General features: G+C 48.7%; 1 protein-coding gene across 7 annotated transcripts in view; it reads left to right on the top strand.

Moving 5' to 3' along the window:
- Lars2 (leucyl-tRNA synthetase 2, mitochondrial) overlaps positions 1-17,323 on the top strand; it is a 106,274-nt gene that overhangs the window by 27,062 nt on the left and 61,889 nt on the right. The window lies entirely within an intron of this gene.

The raw sequence follows: 17,323 nt of genomic DNA, 5'->3' as shown, positions 1-17,323 counted from the left end.
GATTGCTTTAAGGGTTTGGGATTTTTAAAACAGCGTATATTTGGTATCAACATAAAAAATAAAATAATATTTTTCTTGGCCCCCTCCTAAGATAAGGAAAGTAGTGGTAGTTATATTTTCTACTTTGTAAGTCTATTCTCAATGTTTTTATTTACTTGTTTGCTTTATATTGAGATTTTAAGCCTAATAGTTATAGTGCAGTTTTTCTGATCATGTTTCACTTCTTAAACATTTAATATTTGCTTCCAGTTTTATAATTATATATAATTATTTAAATGTAATGCTCTTTAAGTTGAGTGCTTACCAGTAAACTTTTTAGAACCAACTGTTGTCTTAGGTACTTTTCTCATTGCTGAGACAAAATACTCAACCCCCAGAGTTCAAGGAGGAGAGGTTTATTTGCCTCACAGTTTGTAGAGGTTTCAGTCCATAGCTGGCCTGCTCCAAGGCGGGTGACCTGGCAGAGGGGCCTCGCAGAGCAGGCGGGCAGGAGGCAGCAAGCAGCCAGCGACAGCCCTCTTTCCATCCCTTATGCTTGTGTCCAGGCTGCCCACCCTTAGGCCGGGTGGCACTCACACCCTAACCCTGGCATCGCATCCTCGATCCCAGCATCACACACCCTAGATCCAGCCACCTCCCAAAAGCCCCCATGACTGCAGGAGGCTTTGGGGGACATCTGGACACGAGTCATCACAACTGTCCTTTCTTCTTCAATTTTAAAATTTTGTTTTAACTCTTGCTTTGCACCCCATAAAGTCACACTACTTCATACATCAGCCTGACTCTGCCTGACACCTTCGTGGGACTAGGTTTCTTCATTATCTTTTTTTCTTTCTGTAGTAGACCTTGGTCCACTATCCTCATTATTGTTATTTTGGGGAGTACTTATAGGATCACAAGAAGTTGTCAGGGTAGTACCAGGATGGTTTTGCATAATATGGTAACACCGAAAGGCTGGACACTGAACATGCACAAGTCTTATTCAGATTCCTCTAGTTTTTACATAAAATCATTTGTGTGTGTGTGTGTGTGTGTGTGTGTATACACTTGTGTGTATAATAGTAGTAGCAGTTGTTTCATGCAGTTTAATTGCATACATAGATTTATGTAACCACCACCACCTAATTTGTTGTCATTTTTTGGCTTTCCAGTACTGGGGATTGAACCACACACATATGAGGCCAGTGTTCTACCACTGAGCTACAGCCTCACGCCTTATGTTTTGTTAAGTTATATTATTATGGTGTGGTATGTTGCATGTTATGTTATGATAAGGTCTCACTAAGTTGCCCAGATTGGCTTGGAAGGTGCGATCCTCCTGCCTCAGCCTCCCAAGAGCTGGGATCACAAGTGTGTGCCACCAGGCCCAGCGCTGGCTTCACTTTTTCACACGTTGGTCCCTAAAGCAGCCTTCAGCATACTGAGGAGAGGGAAGGGAACAAACTGAAAGCTGAGTGTGCCTAGCTGAGCATTTACTGAGGGAACAGTAAAGAGGAAATAAATTCCAACCTGTAATGGGGCGGGTCTTCCTAGAACATCAGTCTTCTGGGGATGTGTGGACTGCATTGTGTGAGTCAGCTTTCCAGTCCTGCAGCAAATGCCGAGATAATCAGCATAGGGAGAGAAAGGTGTACATGGGCTCACAGTTTCGGGGGTTCTCGTCCATGACTCATTGGGCCTGGTGCTTTCGGCCCACAGAGAGGCTGTGCATCGAACAGGGAGTGTGTGGCAGAGCACAGCTACCAGCCTCATGGCCAGGAACAAAGGAGAGAAGGGAAGAAGAGGAGCCCGGGATCCCACCATCCCTCCCAGCGTGCGTGCGACACCCCGGGACACAAAGCCTCCACCGGGCCCAGCTCCCAAAGTGCCAAGCTGGGCCCCACACAGGGGCTTTGGGGACATTAAGACCCAGCCTGAGGCAGCACTGCACACCGAGGGTCCAATCAGAGGGTCCAGTCAGAACTGGGCTTAGGAGCTAGCCCGAGGGAAGCCCGCTGAGTTCCTTGTAACAGGACACATTCACTTCCTGCTGGGGCCGAGGAAACAAGTGTGACTTTTGGCTCTACCTTAGCAGGGTCTGTGAGTCTTGACTGAATTAGGCCCCGAGGCCTGGTTTTCCTCAGGAATCATCTCTGTAACTGTTCTGGGGGCAGTGCCTAGGAGTTCCTTTCATAGTGAGACAAGTGGAAGAAGAGAAACCCTCCAAGCCAGATAGGATTCAGTGTCACACTGGAGACCTTCTGGACTCTGCCAGAGGAGAGCTCCATTGTGTGTCTGTGTCCTTGCCAAGTATCCCCAAACGCCTATGCTCCGTTGGAAAATCAAAATACAGCAGAGAGACGTAGTGCAGGCCTGGGTATAAACGGTGAATGAACTCAACTTTCCTTGCCTTCCCTCAGTGGCATAATCAAGAGTTGGCTATTTTCTGAGTCTTTCTGCAGAGACCTTGTGTTTTCATTCGGCTCCTTTTTCACAGGACTTTAAATTCCGCTGTGTGATTCCCGGCGTCTTTGTTCAGTCCTCCGTACATGTCTGCCCAAGGCTGACTGCTTTGCCTGTTTTGAGGTGGGGTAGACACAGGACTCTGCCTCCCGAGACAGTTATCCCAACACGAGCTCGAAACGTACCTCATGCTCTTCCTGCACATGGGCTGTTGCTGGGGGAGAGTGGCGGGTGGAGGGTGTCCAGGGCAGCAGAGCCCGCCTTGCATGGGCCAGGCCTCTGGGCAGCCCGGAGCCCTCCCAAGCTTACCCATCAACACCCCCCAGCCCACATGAGGAGGACGGCACTCAGGGTCCACTGCACCCGCTGTCAGCACAGGAATCTTTGTTCCTTTTTCTCTCACTTTCTCTCCTTGATACAAGGCCTCCTGTAATGGGCTCAGTATGTGTCACTAAAACACAAAGACTCCGTCTATCTTGCTTGCTTACTTTCTTAGAATCACAATTCCATCATCACACTAGCACAGTGAACAATGCCTGAGCATCCTGGGAGACCAGTTTGCACTTTTCCATGCTTGTGTTTTAAGGGGTTTTTTCCCACCTTGGGTGCCTTGGCCCACAATTCTTTGGGTCTTTGTTTTAGCTTCTCTTCCTCACCCACACGTGATTGTCATGGTTCCGGAGCAGCACCCTTTCCATCCAATCCACACAGGCTCTTTGCATCATTTCTGCCTGAGTTCATTTTCAAAGCCAACAAAATTCAGTGCACTTGCGAAGTACGGATTATTATTGCTTGGAGGCCCTCGAGGACTTGGTTTCTTATTTAGGTAGAGGACTGGATGTCTGATAGAAAGGATCAAACTACAGGAAATAACGAGGCCTCCAGAGTAATAGAAAGATACATACACCATTAAATGTTTTTTCATTTTAAAAGAATTGAAAGAATAGCTTAAAACAAAAAGAACTTGGGGGCCAGCGAGCACCTGAGAACGCGGCTGGGAGCTTCCTGTTGCCAGAGCGCTGAGCCGGTTGCCTTGACAACGTAGGAGGCGCTCAGATGCTCCACTCTGCGGCCCCTTTCAAGTCTTCCTGGAGGTGAAACGTTCATCGGCTGCGTCTCTGGCTCTGGATGCTGCTTCTGCCTCAAAATTTAATTTTCCTGCCTGAAAATTCACCTTTTCTCGCAAGATTTCCCTCGGATTGGGGCTGGAGCTCGGGAGGGGAAAGGGGGACTTTTTTAGCTGAAATGATGTGGCCCTTAACCCTTGGCACTGACCTGCGCACAGGAAATGTTCGGAGCTGGTGCGGAACTGGGCGGGGCCTGGGGTCGGGGATTCGTTGCCCCTCCCTGGAGAGGCAGGCGGGGGGGGGGGTTTACCGAAGCGAGGCCTGTACTTTGTCCTGCCTGGTGGACGTGAGCACAGGCAGGTTATGCCCACGGGGTGCACATCCGGTTACGGGCATAGAACTGCTGACCTCAGACTGGTTACGCACTTCCAGGAGGCAAATCTGGGCCCATCTTGGGGACCTGAGTGTAGGTGATGGTTCGCACCATCAGCACATGGCGGGTGGCCTGTTACTCCCTGAACTGCAGCTGCTTTTCCAGCGAAGACCTCTTGTTACCGGAGAGATTAGGTCACACTTCTAGCGCTTTGGAAAGTAAAGGTGAAACCTGTCTCTCTGCAGCTGAATCAGCTCCGGGTCAGGGGCAGTCTTGCCCTCAGCCAAGTCCAGCCTGTGGGGGAGCAGGCAGATGTGAGTGTGTGCACTCGGGGAGCTGTCCACGTGCGAAAGGGAGCCACTCATGAAGATGAGTTTGTTACTTTATGGAAATAACAAAGATTATTTGTGATCAGTCTTAGACTGGCGGCTCCCAAACTCTGCAGGCATCCAAATTACCAAGAAGGCTCATTAAAGCTTGGGTTTCTGAGTGAGTGGGTCTGTCATTTTGTTTTTCTATTCCCAAGACCTTATTAGGCAGGACTCAGAATACAGGCTCATCGTCAGTTCTTTCAGACATAAAATGGATCATAACTGAATAATAAAAGCACACATTTAAAAGAACTAAGCCAGGCGCGCACGTGTGTGTGTGTGTGTGTGTGTGTGTGTGTGTGTGTGTGTGTTTTCCCCTGAATTATTTAAGTGTAACTTGTGGACATCATGACAGTTTGTCCCTAAGTTCTCCAGTATTTCTGTCTGAAGAATTAGGACATTTCTCCTCCCTAACTGGAATGCCATTTTAATAACTAAGAAATTACATCATATCTAATATCCAGTCCATATATGAATTTCCCACTTGTCCCAAGAGTGTCTTTTATAGCTGTTTGTAAGAGACAGGTCCCTGCATTGTTTCCTTTTGCTACCATAACAAATTTCCATAAACTTCGCATCTTACAATAACATGAATTTATCATCTCACAGCTTCTGTAGGTCAGAAATTTGGATGGGCCCAAAAGGGATGTCTGCTAGGGTCTGGCCAGGCCACAGTCGAGGTTCAGTGCTCCCTACTGGATGCTCTGGGCACAGACCATTCCTGGAGTCACCCTTGGGGACCCACATCTTGGCACGCACAGGGGAGATGCCCATCCCCTTGCAGGCTGCTTGCCCGGGAATGCCCTCTGCCCTGGAGCTGCCCTCCTTGGTTCCCAGCCTCTCCTCGAAGCCCTCCAGTGGGGTGATCCTCTTGTGCTTGGCACCTCCTGACTCCAGCCAGGGGAAGATGCTGCCTGTGCACACCCGTGTGACTGAGTGTGCCCACTGGGTCGTTGGTGCACTCCTCCGTTCAAGTTAGACCTGCAAAATCCACTATGCCACTGTACGAAGGCGCAAAACCATACGCAGTCATTCGAAACTGGCAAATCCTAACCACTGTGAGATACTTGTCTCCTATGTGTACTGAAATACAACTGATTTTTATTTTCATTAGTCCACGTTTGTGTTACATAATAATCACATTCCTTTGTGTATGTAACACATCTTAATTCTGTTTTCATCCCCTTCCCCCCTCTCCCCCCTCTTTCCTCTTGATCCACTTCCCATTTGAAAAAGATCTGTCTGCCTAGCTCCTCTTATCTTTTATTTTGCTCTTTAGTTATAATTTGGGTTTCTCATATAAGAGAAACCACGCAATATTTAAACTTGTGTGTCTGATTTATTTCATTTAACATTATGGTCTCGAGGTGCCCCCATTTTCCTACAGATGACTCAAGTTTATCCTTTATGGCAGAGTAACATGCCATAGGTGTAAACACCATATTTCTTTATCCATTCATCTATTGATGGGCAGGCGCATAGGCTGCTTCCCAGACGTAGCTACTGTGAGCCATGCTGCTGTACACAGGGGTGTGCATGTGTCCCTGTGATATGAAGCTTGTCTTCTGTTCTTCAGTTCTAGCAGGTTTTTCACAGATTTTCTACAAAGACCACCATGTCATTTGCCGTAGGGACAATTTTATTTCTTCCTTTTGCACCTGCCTGCCTTTACTTCCTTTTTTTGCTTCACGGTGCTAGATAAAACTGTACAGTGTGTTGAACAGCAGTGGTGGGGGCAGACAAGCTGCCCTGGTCTTGGCCTTAGGAAGAAAGCATCTGGAGCCTCACCATTATAGACGATTTCACCTGTACGCTTTGGGTAGATATTCTTTATCCAGTAGAGGTAGTGCCCTCTATTTCTAATTTTCTGAGAGTTTTCGTCATGAATGGGAGCTGAGTTTTGTCAGACGTTTTTCCTGCATCAAATGAACTGATAGTGTGATTTTTTTTCTTTAGCTAATGCCTTTGGCTAATATGGTGGATTACATTGATTTTCAAATACTGAATCAGCCTTATACCTTTGGAATAAACTCCACTTGGCCATTGTGTATCATTTTTTCTGGGGTTTTTTGGGGGGGTTGGGTACCAGGGATCAGACTTGGGCCCTTGCACTTGCGAGGCAGGCAGCAGAACCACTGAGCTAAATTCCCGGCCAATGTCTTCTGTATTTTGCTCGGTGCTCCTTGCTTCTATTTTGTTGACCTTTTTGCACTGATATTTACAAAGGGTGTTGGTCTGTAGCTTTCTGTTCTTGTGATGTCTTTGTTTGCTTTTGGTGTCAGAGTAGAACTGGCTTCAGTATGAGTTAGGAGACCTTCCCTTTTCTGGAAGAGAGTACATAGAACTGGTGTTAATTTTTTAAATATGTGGTAGCAGTTTCCAGTGAAGCCATCTGGGCTCGGGGATTTTGTTTCTCAGGAGGTTCTTCATGATGACCTCAGTTTTCTTAGCGGTTGTGCAGGTACTTGAATTGTGTACCTCACGTCAGGAGACTGTGGTAGTCCGTGGTTTTGGAGGGTTTGTCCATTTCACTGAAGTTGTCGATTTCGTGGACGGAGAGTGGTTCATAATATCTGTTGTCCCTTTGATGCCTGCAGGGTCTGCAGTCTTTATCTTGTTCCTGATGTTGGTAATTTGTTCCCTCTTGTTTCTTTGCCATTTTCCTTTGTCAGTTTTACTGATTCTTTTTGTTGTTGTTTCACTGATTTTTCATTGCGGTTTTTCCTATTTTCAACTTCATTGATGACCATTTTCTTCTTTATTATTTTCTCCTTTCTGCCGACTTGGAGTCTCTTTTGCTCTTACTTTTCCAGTTTCTTGAAGCGAGTACATGGACTATTGGCTTGAGGGTTTTCTGCTCTCCTATGCGAGCTCTGCTTTATCTGGGTCCTGCAAAGTCCCATGTGTGGAATTTTAATTTTCATTCAGTTACGTATATCTCTTTATTTCCCCTGAAACCTCCTTGATCCCTGGCTTATCTAGGTGTGTTCAGTTCCCTCATTTTTGGAGAGCTCCTGTTCTTGTTTCGTCCTGCTGGGGTCAGAATATGCTCTGTACGACTTCAGTTCTTGAGGTTTATTTCATGATCCGAGTTATGTTTTGTTGCAGTTTTGCCACGGTCTCTGATTCGAGAGTACTGTATATTCCGTTATCATTGTGGGTGGTGTTCAGTAAATGGCCACTTAGACCCTACTGGATGATGTTAAGTTCTTTTACTTCCTCTCTGGTTCTGTCAGTTGTTGAGAGAGAACCATTGACATCTTCAGCTATAGTAACTGTGCATTTGTCCATTCTCCTTTCAGTTATATTATCTCTTGCTGTTTGCTACATACACACCTGGGGTCTCTGCGGCTTCCTGGTGATTTACCCTTTCAATGCTGTGTCACTGGTAACTGTCTTTGCTCTGAAGTCTGTTTATCATATTTTACTGTGAACTGTACATGAAGTATATTTGACTTTGAAATACACATGAAGCATACTTTATGTCAATATGGCCACTCCCTTTAATCTACTTTAGCTTACATTAACATAGCCACTCTTCCTTCCTTGTGACTAGTTTTTGTATGGTTTATCTTTCTGTATCCTTAGTTTCAGCCTATCTGTATCATTATAGTTGAAATGCATTTCTTTTTTTGGCACCAGGAATCAAACTCAGGACCTTGCACTTGCAAGGCAGGTGGGGCACCACTGAGCTAAATCCCCGGGCCTGAAATGTATTTTTCATAACAATATAGTTGGATCATTTTTAAAAATCCATTTTGCAGGGGCCGGGGATTTAGCTCAGTGGTTCCGCTGCCTGCCTTGCAAGCGCAAGGACCCGAGTTCGATCCCGAGTACCAAAAAAAAAAAATCCATTTTGCCAATCTCGGTCTTTTATTTATTTATTTTTTGGTACCAGGGATCAAACTCAGGACTTTACGCTTGCAAAGCAGGCACCGGAACCACTGAGCTAAATCCCCTGCCTTCCAATCTTGGTCTTTTAACTGATATATGTAGACCATTTCCATTTAATGTAGTTATTGATATATTAAAGCTTAAGTCTAGGATTTTAATTAATCAATTTTCTGGTATTCTTTCCTTTTTTGTTTCTCTGAGGGGTTTTTTCGGTCTTTCTTTGAGTTACTTGAGTTTTTTTTTTTTAAGAGTTTCCTTCTGATTTATCTATATAGAATGCTTATTTGTTGTGTAGTTTTTTAGTGGTTACTTAGTTATGACATTATATTTTAACATATCGCCATCTACCGATATGATCATTTTTACCTGTTGGAATGAAGTATAGAAACTTTACATCCCTTTAAATGGCTTTACCTAATTATCCCCATTTGTAATATAGTTGTTTCAAATATAAAATGAGAATAACCTTAGTCAGTGTTACAATTTTTGCTTCAACCATCAAACATAATTTAGAAAACTCAAGAGAAAGAAAGTCTGCTGTATTTGCCCATTTCTTTGCTTTTGTCTTTCTTTCTTCATCATTCCTAGTGTTCCAAGTTTCCTTCTTCTGTCATTATCCAAGTGGAGAAGTCTTTAGCCATTTAGGGTAGGTCAGCTCATGACAAATTCTCACTTGGACTGTTGTGATTTCCCCTTTCTTTCTGAAGAATATTTTCATGGGAGGCAGAATTCTGGGTCGACTTCTTTTCGTTTGGCACTTGAGAAATGTTGTGTCACTTCTCTCCAGCCTTCGTGGTTTCAGGTGACAAATCTGCTGTCCTTTGAATTGTTTTCTGCCTACGGGAAATGCACTTTTTCTCTCTGCTGCTTTCAGGTTTTTTTGTCTTTAATTTCAGAAGTTTGCTGATGATGTGTTTGGGAGTAGATTCCTTTTGTGTGGTGTACACTTCTTGAATCATAGGGTTATGAGCTGGCTTTCTTGTTGTTTTGCCGGATTATTTCCTGGCACAATTACTCAGCTGCACCCTTGTCCTTACTGTGGGAAACCCCAGTGGGGTGCACGTTTGACCTTTGGTGGTCCCACACTCCCTTGAGGTTCTGTTCATCTTCTCGGGCTGCTTTCTCTGGGCTGTTCAGATTGGATAAGTCCTATCGATCTGCCTTCAAGACCCCTTACTCTGTGCTCTGCCCCGTCCACTCTCCTGGGGAGCCCATCTGGTAGGCAGGCAGATTTCCATAGCTGCAATAAACGCTGAGACCATCAACTTATGAAAACAAAAGGATTCTTTTGGCTCACAGTTTGGGAAGTTTCTGTCCATGGCCAGTTGCCTTGTTGGTTTGGGGTCTGTAGTGAGGCTGCACATGGTGGCAGAAGAGACAAAGAGAGGAAGAAGGGGCCAGGGTTCCCCACTTCCAGTGCCGTTAGTGACCCGGAAGAGCTCCCTTGAGGCCCCGCCTTTTACAGGTTCCATGACCTCCCGCTAGTGCCCCTCTGGCCAAAGAGCCTTTAATACAAGGGCCTTTGGGGGCATTCCTCATCCAGACTATAGCACAGCTACTGAGCTCTTTATTTGCTGGGGTTTTTGTTTTTTGTTCTGCAATTTTCATTTGGTTCTCTATAACTTATTTTCCTTTGCTGAGACTTCCTCTTTTCTCCCTTGATTCAAGTGTGTTCCTAAGTGCTCGCTGAAGCATTTGATGATGTCTGCTTTGAAACCCTTGTCAGATGATTTTGACGTTGGGCCTTATCGTGGTGTTGGTGCTGATTAGTTTTATTCATTCACTCAGATCCTCCTGGTTTGTGGTATTATAGTTAATGATCTTCTACTGAGGCGGGGGTGTTGTGGGTATTCCTTTAAGATTCTGCGTCTTATTTAAACCTTGTTTGCAGGCCTCCTCCGAGACTGCTCCAGAGGTGAAGCCGGTACTCAGAAGGCCGGGGCCTCTTCGTGTCCCTCCTTGACCTGGGGAGGGGGGCCAGTCGCTGCTGCTCAGGATAGAAGTACAGCTCCCCGCCGGGCTTCTGGTGATGCCCCCTGCCTGGAAGTGGAAGGGCCACCCACCCTGGCCCTGTCTGGGCCTCCCTGGCACTACGAAGGAGTGGCCTTGCTATCACTGAGCCAGGATAGTTTCTGAATCTCCTTTCACCTCCTCAGACCATGTTGTTCCACCTGGTTGGAAGTGGATGTCCTGGCTTCCCTGTGGGCACCACTAATAATGCAAAGAGGAGTCAGGGCTTGTTTATTAATGCTCAGTGGGAGAGGGCCCAGCTCTCCACTCAGACCTGGGGACACCCTCCTGGAGCTGCGGCTTTTTGGTGTGACATGGAATAGAGTGATTGTCGTCTGAAGGTTCCCTGCCTGGCCAGGCCATCGCTGTCCTGGTACTTTGCCTGCGGAGAGCAAGTCGGGTGGCTTGCTTGCTTGCTCTCTCTTCTTTGGTGTTTCTGGGTCACTAGCTTCACCGGCTGTAATTCTGGGACTCATGGGGGCATAAAAGAACCCATGGAGCTCATCGCTGTCATTGCTTAGGAGCTAAAGTCCCTAACTACCCCGCCTTCTCCGTGTTTAGATTCTTATGTTTCATGTATGTGTGTGTTAGATGTATGTACATCTATATGCTAAGTACATATATACACAAACGAGCAGTATGATCAAAAACTGCAGTGAATGTGTAAATTGTAAAAATTGGTTACAGTAAAGACACATTGCCGTGAGCCCTCCTCAAAATACCAGCCCCCTTCCTTCACTTAGCCCATCATTCTTGTCACTTTCTGCAGCAGCTCCGGAGTCCTCTTTCATAAGGGTCTTTTGTTGTGCTGTCCTGGCTGCCTCAATGTCCTGAATGGATTCAAACTGTTTCCTTCCATGGTCATTTTGACTTTGTGGAAGAGCCAGAAGTTGCACAGTGCCAGATCTGGTGAGTAAGGTGAATGAGGACTCTCATGTTTTTACGAGTTTGCCTTTCCACTGGATGGTGGCAGCAACATTCACCGTATTTTTGATCATACCTGGTGAAGGCCCTCATGAAGGAGGACTGCAGAGTTGCTTCATAAAGTGGCAAGAACGATGGGGGAGGTGTTGAAAGCGGGGGGGGACGATTTTGAAGGGGATTCACTGCAATGCGTCTTTTTCCATAATAATTTCTGTCATTTAACATTCACTGTATGTTTTGATCACCGTGTGTGAATGTGAGTGTGTCTGAGTGTGTGTGTGTGCGTGTGTGTACACTAAGCACACCTAAAACCCTGGGGACGTAACCTCTACTCTGCTCTCCCAGTGGCAGCAGATGGTGTACAGCTTTACCAAATCTCCTGTCGGAATAATTCCTGTAACTTCTCTAACCTCATGATTTTATTCCTGGTCTGTCTCACAAGATTCCGGCTTAACCCTGGCAGGGGTCTCCAGCTTAATGGTGCTTGTGACAGCGGAACGCCTCATTTTGGGCAGTGCTGTCAGCGTTTGCATCCGAAGGACCAGAGAATTGATCTTTCCTCCTCCTCTGGCTCCGTGGCGCGCCTGACAAATAGCCATGCGACTCAGGAAAGCAGGAGAGAGAGCGGCAGCATGAAACATCCTTCAGATGAGTCTGTCCTGTCGGCCCTGGGATTTCCAAGGATGTTGCAGATTGCATTAGTGCACTTTTCCTTCTAGAAAAATGGAGCATTGCAGCGAGCTTGCATGGCTCTGGCAGCGGGAATGCTGGCATCTGCCCAACTAGACCGATAACAAATTGCAACGCAGGCCAATTAATCTCATCTGTAGTTTAATGGGGTTCTTTGTTCCCAGATGCCAGAGAGGAAAGCTGTCTGTATTGTTAGACCGGCTTGAGGAAATAAATGCTCGTCAGCTGGCAAAGAACGATTACCAAGAAATCAAGCAAATCATTGCTCTTGTCTGGTTATGGATAATTGCAGACTCCTGTGTAGTATGTAGTGGGGATAACTTTCAGGTTACCACGGAAATGATGAACTCAAAAAATACTGCTCAAGAAAGTAGCAGAGAGGGCTCACCAACTCAGTTGTTTTTAGTAAGAACGTCTGTCTGTTTGGTTTTTAGTACTTACAGCGGTTATTTAGGGTGAATGCATAAACAGCAGGTGTTGTTTAATGTTTTCTTCTCTGTGAATGCACTCTAATCTCACCTCTCAGGATGTTCCCATCCTTGAACTATTCCTTCAAGGGAACCAAGGCAAGACAAACAGGATTGCAGCTATGGGAAGTATGACAGGGGGCCATGATCTCTTCTTGGAGCAGAGTCAGCAGCACAAGCAAACTATCTCGGGAATGACCTTTCATCCCCTTCGGCCACAGCCTGCCGGGCCTGCAAGATTAGTAAGCTTGAATGCCCGGCTCTTTGCCAAGAGGATCTTCCCTTAACTCCACGTCAGACCCCAGGCTTAAGAGCTGTCCCCTCAGTTCTGCAGGGCCGGGGAGGGAGAGGTAAATAAAGGTCAGAGGCTGAAGATTGGGCCAGGATGGCGTCAACATGCGCTGAGGAAGGGGGTGAGAGCAGCATCACAGAGGCCGAGGGAGCCGGGCAGAGGCACTGCAGGGGGAAGCGCAGCTCAGAAAGGAGCAGGAGGCTGCCGGGCTGCATCTGTGGATGTGGAGAACAAGAGAAGTCGCTGGGGCCTGGCCTGGCCGGCCGGGAAGCTGTGGCAGGGCCATCGCTGTCTTCTCCTGCAGGAACAGAGAAGGAAGGGGCAGCTGAGGGAGCGCTGGGGACTCCGCTAAGAGTGGCGACGAGCCTGCCCCAGATGGCCCGCTTCTCCACGGTGGACAAAAGTCCATCTGCGTGTCCTCCGCCGGATGCCAGGGTGCAGCCAGGCCCAATCAGTGTCGAGGGAGCGACCGACGGGATGGGGAGCGGAGTCCCACCGTGTGTCCTCGGAATCGTCACCCCTTCCCAGTAGTCCCAACCTTGGTGCTCTCCTATGGTTGGAAAGCCTGTTGCATTTAAACAAATGAGCAGGAACTGTCTCTGGCTTCCACGGTTTTTGCACCGTGCCGACACATGACTCCCTCAGTTAATGCACTTCCGCTCTGCTGAGCTCCTGCAGGGCCGGTGGTGTGGTGAAGGCAGGCTGACTGTCTTTGGAGCCTTCCATCCTGCAGTGGTCCCAGCATCTCAGAGCCGGCCTGGTTGGGCCAGGACCAGGTGCACTGGCCCTCCCACCCTAATCTGTGTCCCAGGCAGCTGAGTGGTGCTGCCCCATGTACCTCTGGGCCATCTCGGGGTTTGGTCCGGTTTGGGGCCCCTTTTACTGATGCAAGGTTATTTCTTGCTGCATAGCAAGATTGAGTAGCTTAACACCCCTAGCACACATTCTTCTACAGTTTATGAGCACTAGAAATCCCCTGTGCTCCCTGGGTCATTGGTGCAGGGCCCTTCCCAAGGCTGCTGTCAAGGCCAAGGTCTGTGTAAGCCGTGACCTGCATGGGCTCTGCCTCCAAGCTTGCTCCTGTGGTTTGTAGCTGCTGGGTGGAGGGTTGGTTCCTTGCTCGGCAGTGGCTGGAGGCCTCTCCCAGTTCTGTAGAGCAGTGCATGACAGCAACGAAAGAGAGAGAGAGAGAGAGAGGGGCAAGCTAAGACAGAACCCACAGACAGTATTACAGACAGCTGAGTATTACAGACAGCTGAGTTAGGTAGAGATATCCTAGGCCATCAGATGAGGCTGGGCCTGGAGGGCGTCAGTGCAGAGGGTGAGAACATCACGGCTGGGCCCAGAGGCGCATCTGTGGAAGGCCAGGCCTCAAGGTAAAGACGGAATGACTAGGCCTGCATGCCTCCTTAATAAGGATAAGATAAGTGGTATCACCTGGCCCAAGAAAGTCTAGACAGATGTCAGTCATCACACAGGTGACCAGGACCTCCCGATCCATCCCTTCCTAAAACAGTCATTGTTCCTTCCATGTTCACCCGCTACATGGCCAGCTTCCCCACTGGATCAGTATTACCTAAGCGGCTATGCTTGTAATCTCACTGATCATAGTCTTGTCCCACATTGTACCCACTTTGTGATTTTGCTCTATAAAACTTCCCTTGTGAAGTGGGGTCTGAGGCAACCACTCGGGCTCCCTCCTGTCTCTCAGGAGCTACAGTCTCTCCCTCTCAAGGAGTATTTCCTACTCTTAACCTCCGTTGTTCCTTAGGATTCATTCTTTGATTCTGAGGACCACGTACTCAGTGTATCTGACATCTAACAGGTTGGGAGTTGTACTATTTCCCCTCTGTCACTTAGAGGTCCTACATCAACAGGAAGGGCTGATCAGGCTCGCAGCCAGGGCTGTACGGAGCTCCCTGCACACACCGCGACCTTCTGTGCCTGACGGTCACTCGAGAGCCTCTAAGTTAGGAACACGGCAGCCTCCCACTTCCTCTTCCCCCCATGTCCCTGGGAGGGCCAGGCTGGCCTAGTTAAATTTTCTGCAGCTTTGCTTCCCAGAAGGGCTGGCCCTGGAAACAGCTGGTCATCAAGCGCAAGTAGTTGCCCAATAAAGTGTACGTATGGTTGCCTCCAAACCGGGCATAAAGCAGTTGCTCCTTACTTTTTTCTTATGTTTGTCGTCTCAAAGTAGACAGAGGACTGAAGTGGGACCTAAAAGAATCTGTGTCAGGTGGGCGGAGACCTGCAGGGAGGATCTGAGTCAAGGGCAGGGGCCGAGAGGGAAAGGTCAGTCCCAGCGCGGTGCCCAGGGTGCCCAGGCCCAGTGTCCCGTGGGCCACTCTGCTCCTCGCGCCTGCAGGCCAGTGCCTACATCCTTGTGACCTGTGGCAGTAAAGAACAGGGGACAAAAATACATATGACAAGTGGATGTTTTTAAAAGCACCCCAGGGCCTCCTCCTGTCTCCTGATTTGTGTTCTGAGGGCTGGAGGCTCTCGGTGGGGCTAGGGAGAGGAGGCAAAGCCTGGTCCTGGAAACCATGCACAGTGGCTGCTCAGCTTTCTGACCTGGCTGATTTGCCAGCACACGGGGCCACCAGGTGAGGCTCTCGGTTGCTTCAGGGCCATTTGTTTGGTTAAATTCCTGACAGACCTAACCGTGGGGCGGCTGCAATGCCAGAGTAACGCGCCGTGGCCCTGGGTGAGCATTAGCTGCCCAGAGATGGGGTCAGTCACTGAGACAGATGCATGAGGACCAGAAGCCAAGGCCCAGCTGAGCCCTGCAGGGCGGAAGGGGGAGGTGGGGGACGGGGCAGCCTGCTGACTTTGTCTGTGTTCGGTCTTTGCCTCGTGAGTGCCGTCTCTGACACTGCCTGAGAGAGGCTGACACTGGGCAAGTGACAGTGGACTGTCTGTACCCAGCCCTGCCCTGGCTCTGGCCCTGGCCCTGGCCCTGGCCCTGGCCCAGGAGCCCAGCCTCAGAGGTGTGGTGGGAGCCGGCCTCACCCAGCAGTTACTCTGCTGATGCCAAGGTGCGGCACGCTCTGGCCCCACACACACAGTCGCTGTGTCCTCGCAGCAGCCCTCTGATACGGGCTCTACCACCATTTGTGGTGGGAATCACAGCGTGGCTCCGAAGTGACTCTTCCCAGACCTTGGGACGCCCGACAGGGGCCAGCGCGGTGAGCCTTCCTCCCGAAGCAAATGTCATGTACATCAGCGCCAGGTGGCTCTGGCTCAGCCTCCTGGGCTTTGTTGCTGCCAAGCTACCAAGCCACGGGAGCTGCCAACCAGGCAGCATGGCTTTTAAATTATGCAGGGCATTGAGCGGTGGGTGGCAGGGCCGGAAAGAGGCTGCCATGAGCCGCGCTGTGCTCCGAGAGAGCTCGGCTTCCGGCTGGGCTGTGTTTGGCTCTGGATGTGCACCGTCTGTCCATGCTACACCCAGGAGTCAGAGGGTACAAATGCCAGCCCCGAGGAATCCTTCCAGTGGGGTTCCAGGTCCACGAATCCGGTGTCTGGGCAGCCAGATTGTTGGGAGGAGCAAGGAGGGTGTAAGAGCACCTGATGCAGACCTACGAGGGGTGTGGCTGAATTGCAGCTGCTTTTAGAGCTGTAAGTTTGAATTACCTGACTTTTTGTATTAAAATCTGTGGATTCATTTGAAAGCTGGGAAAACGTGCAAGAATGGGAAGATTCTGGAACACAGTGAAGTCTCTTTTCTGGTGGCCTCACCAGCAAGTCTCACCGGGCTGGTGCTGCCCCAGGGCATCTGGGCAGATGTGGTTCGGGGAGCCCCACCCCGGACACAGGGCTCCTTCTCCAGCTGGTGCAGCCCTGCCTCTGTGTGGGATCCGCAGGGCGCCCGGGAGCACTGCAGGAGCCCAAGGGAAGCTGCAGGGGCACAGGGCTTTCCTGGCCCCCAGACCAGGCAGTGAGTCCCGCCCTTCCCCAAGAGGGGAGCAGCCTGAGGTCCCCGTGCCCTGCTGTGCTGCGAGCTGAGCCACCGTGCCCGAGAGGCTCCCGCCCCCACCGTGTCTGTCTCCGTTCCATGTTGTATAAAACTGACTTTCAAAAGCCCAAACTTAGCCAGAGGCTGAGGCAGGAGGGTCGTTGAGTTTGAGGTCACCCTGGGCTCCATAGTGAGACCCTGTCTCAAAAAGAAAACACCCATAAATTTAGATGAAGATAATGCTGTTCCATTGCTGTGTAACTTTTACTCTCAGTCTGTGGAAGCAGATTCAGAGGCTTAGAAAATGTATATTCATTCTGAGATACGTGTATATATTAGTGAGAAATATGCATTATTTATTTCGGGGGTACTGGGATGAAAGCCAAGACCTTCACACTGACCTGTATCTCTAGCCCTTTGTAAAAGGAAAAAAAAAATTTTTTAAATTCTGAGACAGGATCTCCCTGAGTTACCAAAGCTGGGCTCAAATTTGACATCTTCCCACCTAAGCCTGCCAGAGTGCTGAGATTATAGGTGTGTGCCACCACTCCTGGCTTGCTTTACTGTTTTATTATAAACAACTCAAATATACCGAAAAATAAGGGTGATAATGAACCCCATGCCCTCGCCTTAACAGCTGTCATTATCTTCTCATCTTTGCTTTATACATTTCTTTGAACGTCTAATAAAGTTCGAGAAAAGATGCACCCTCAGGGACAAGGCCTGGGATGTTGGCCCCGCACCGCCCCACCCCTCACTACACGTCCTTCCCAGTTCACTTCATGGTCGCAGTGTAATCTGAATTTAGTTGTGAAACATAAGGAAGACATGCGTCATC

This window comes from Heterocephalus glaber, unplaced genomic scaffold (genome assembly GCF_053883595.1).
Source record: "Heterocephalus glaber isolate CG9 unplaced genomic scaffold, H.glaber_assembly_v1.0 deba00001504, whole genome shotgun sequence".
NCBI lineage: Eukaryota > Metazoa > Chordata > Mammalia > Rodentia > Bathyergidae > Heterocephalus > Heterocephalus glaber.
This window is presented reverse-complemented; position numbering and strand designations above follow the sequence as displayed.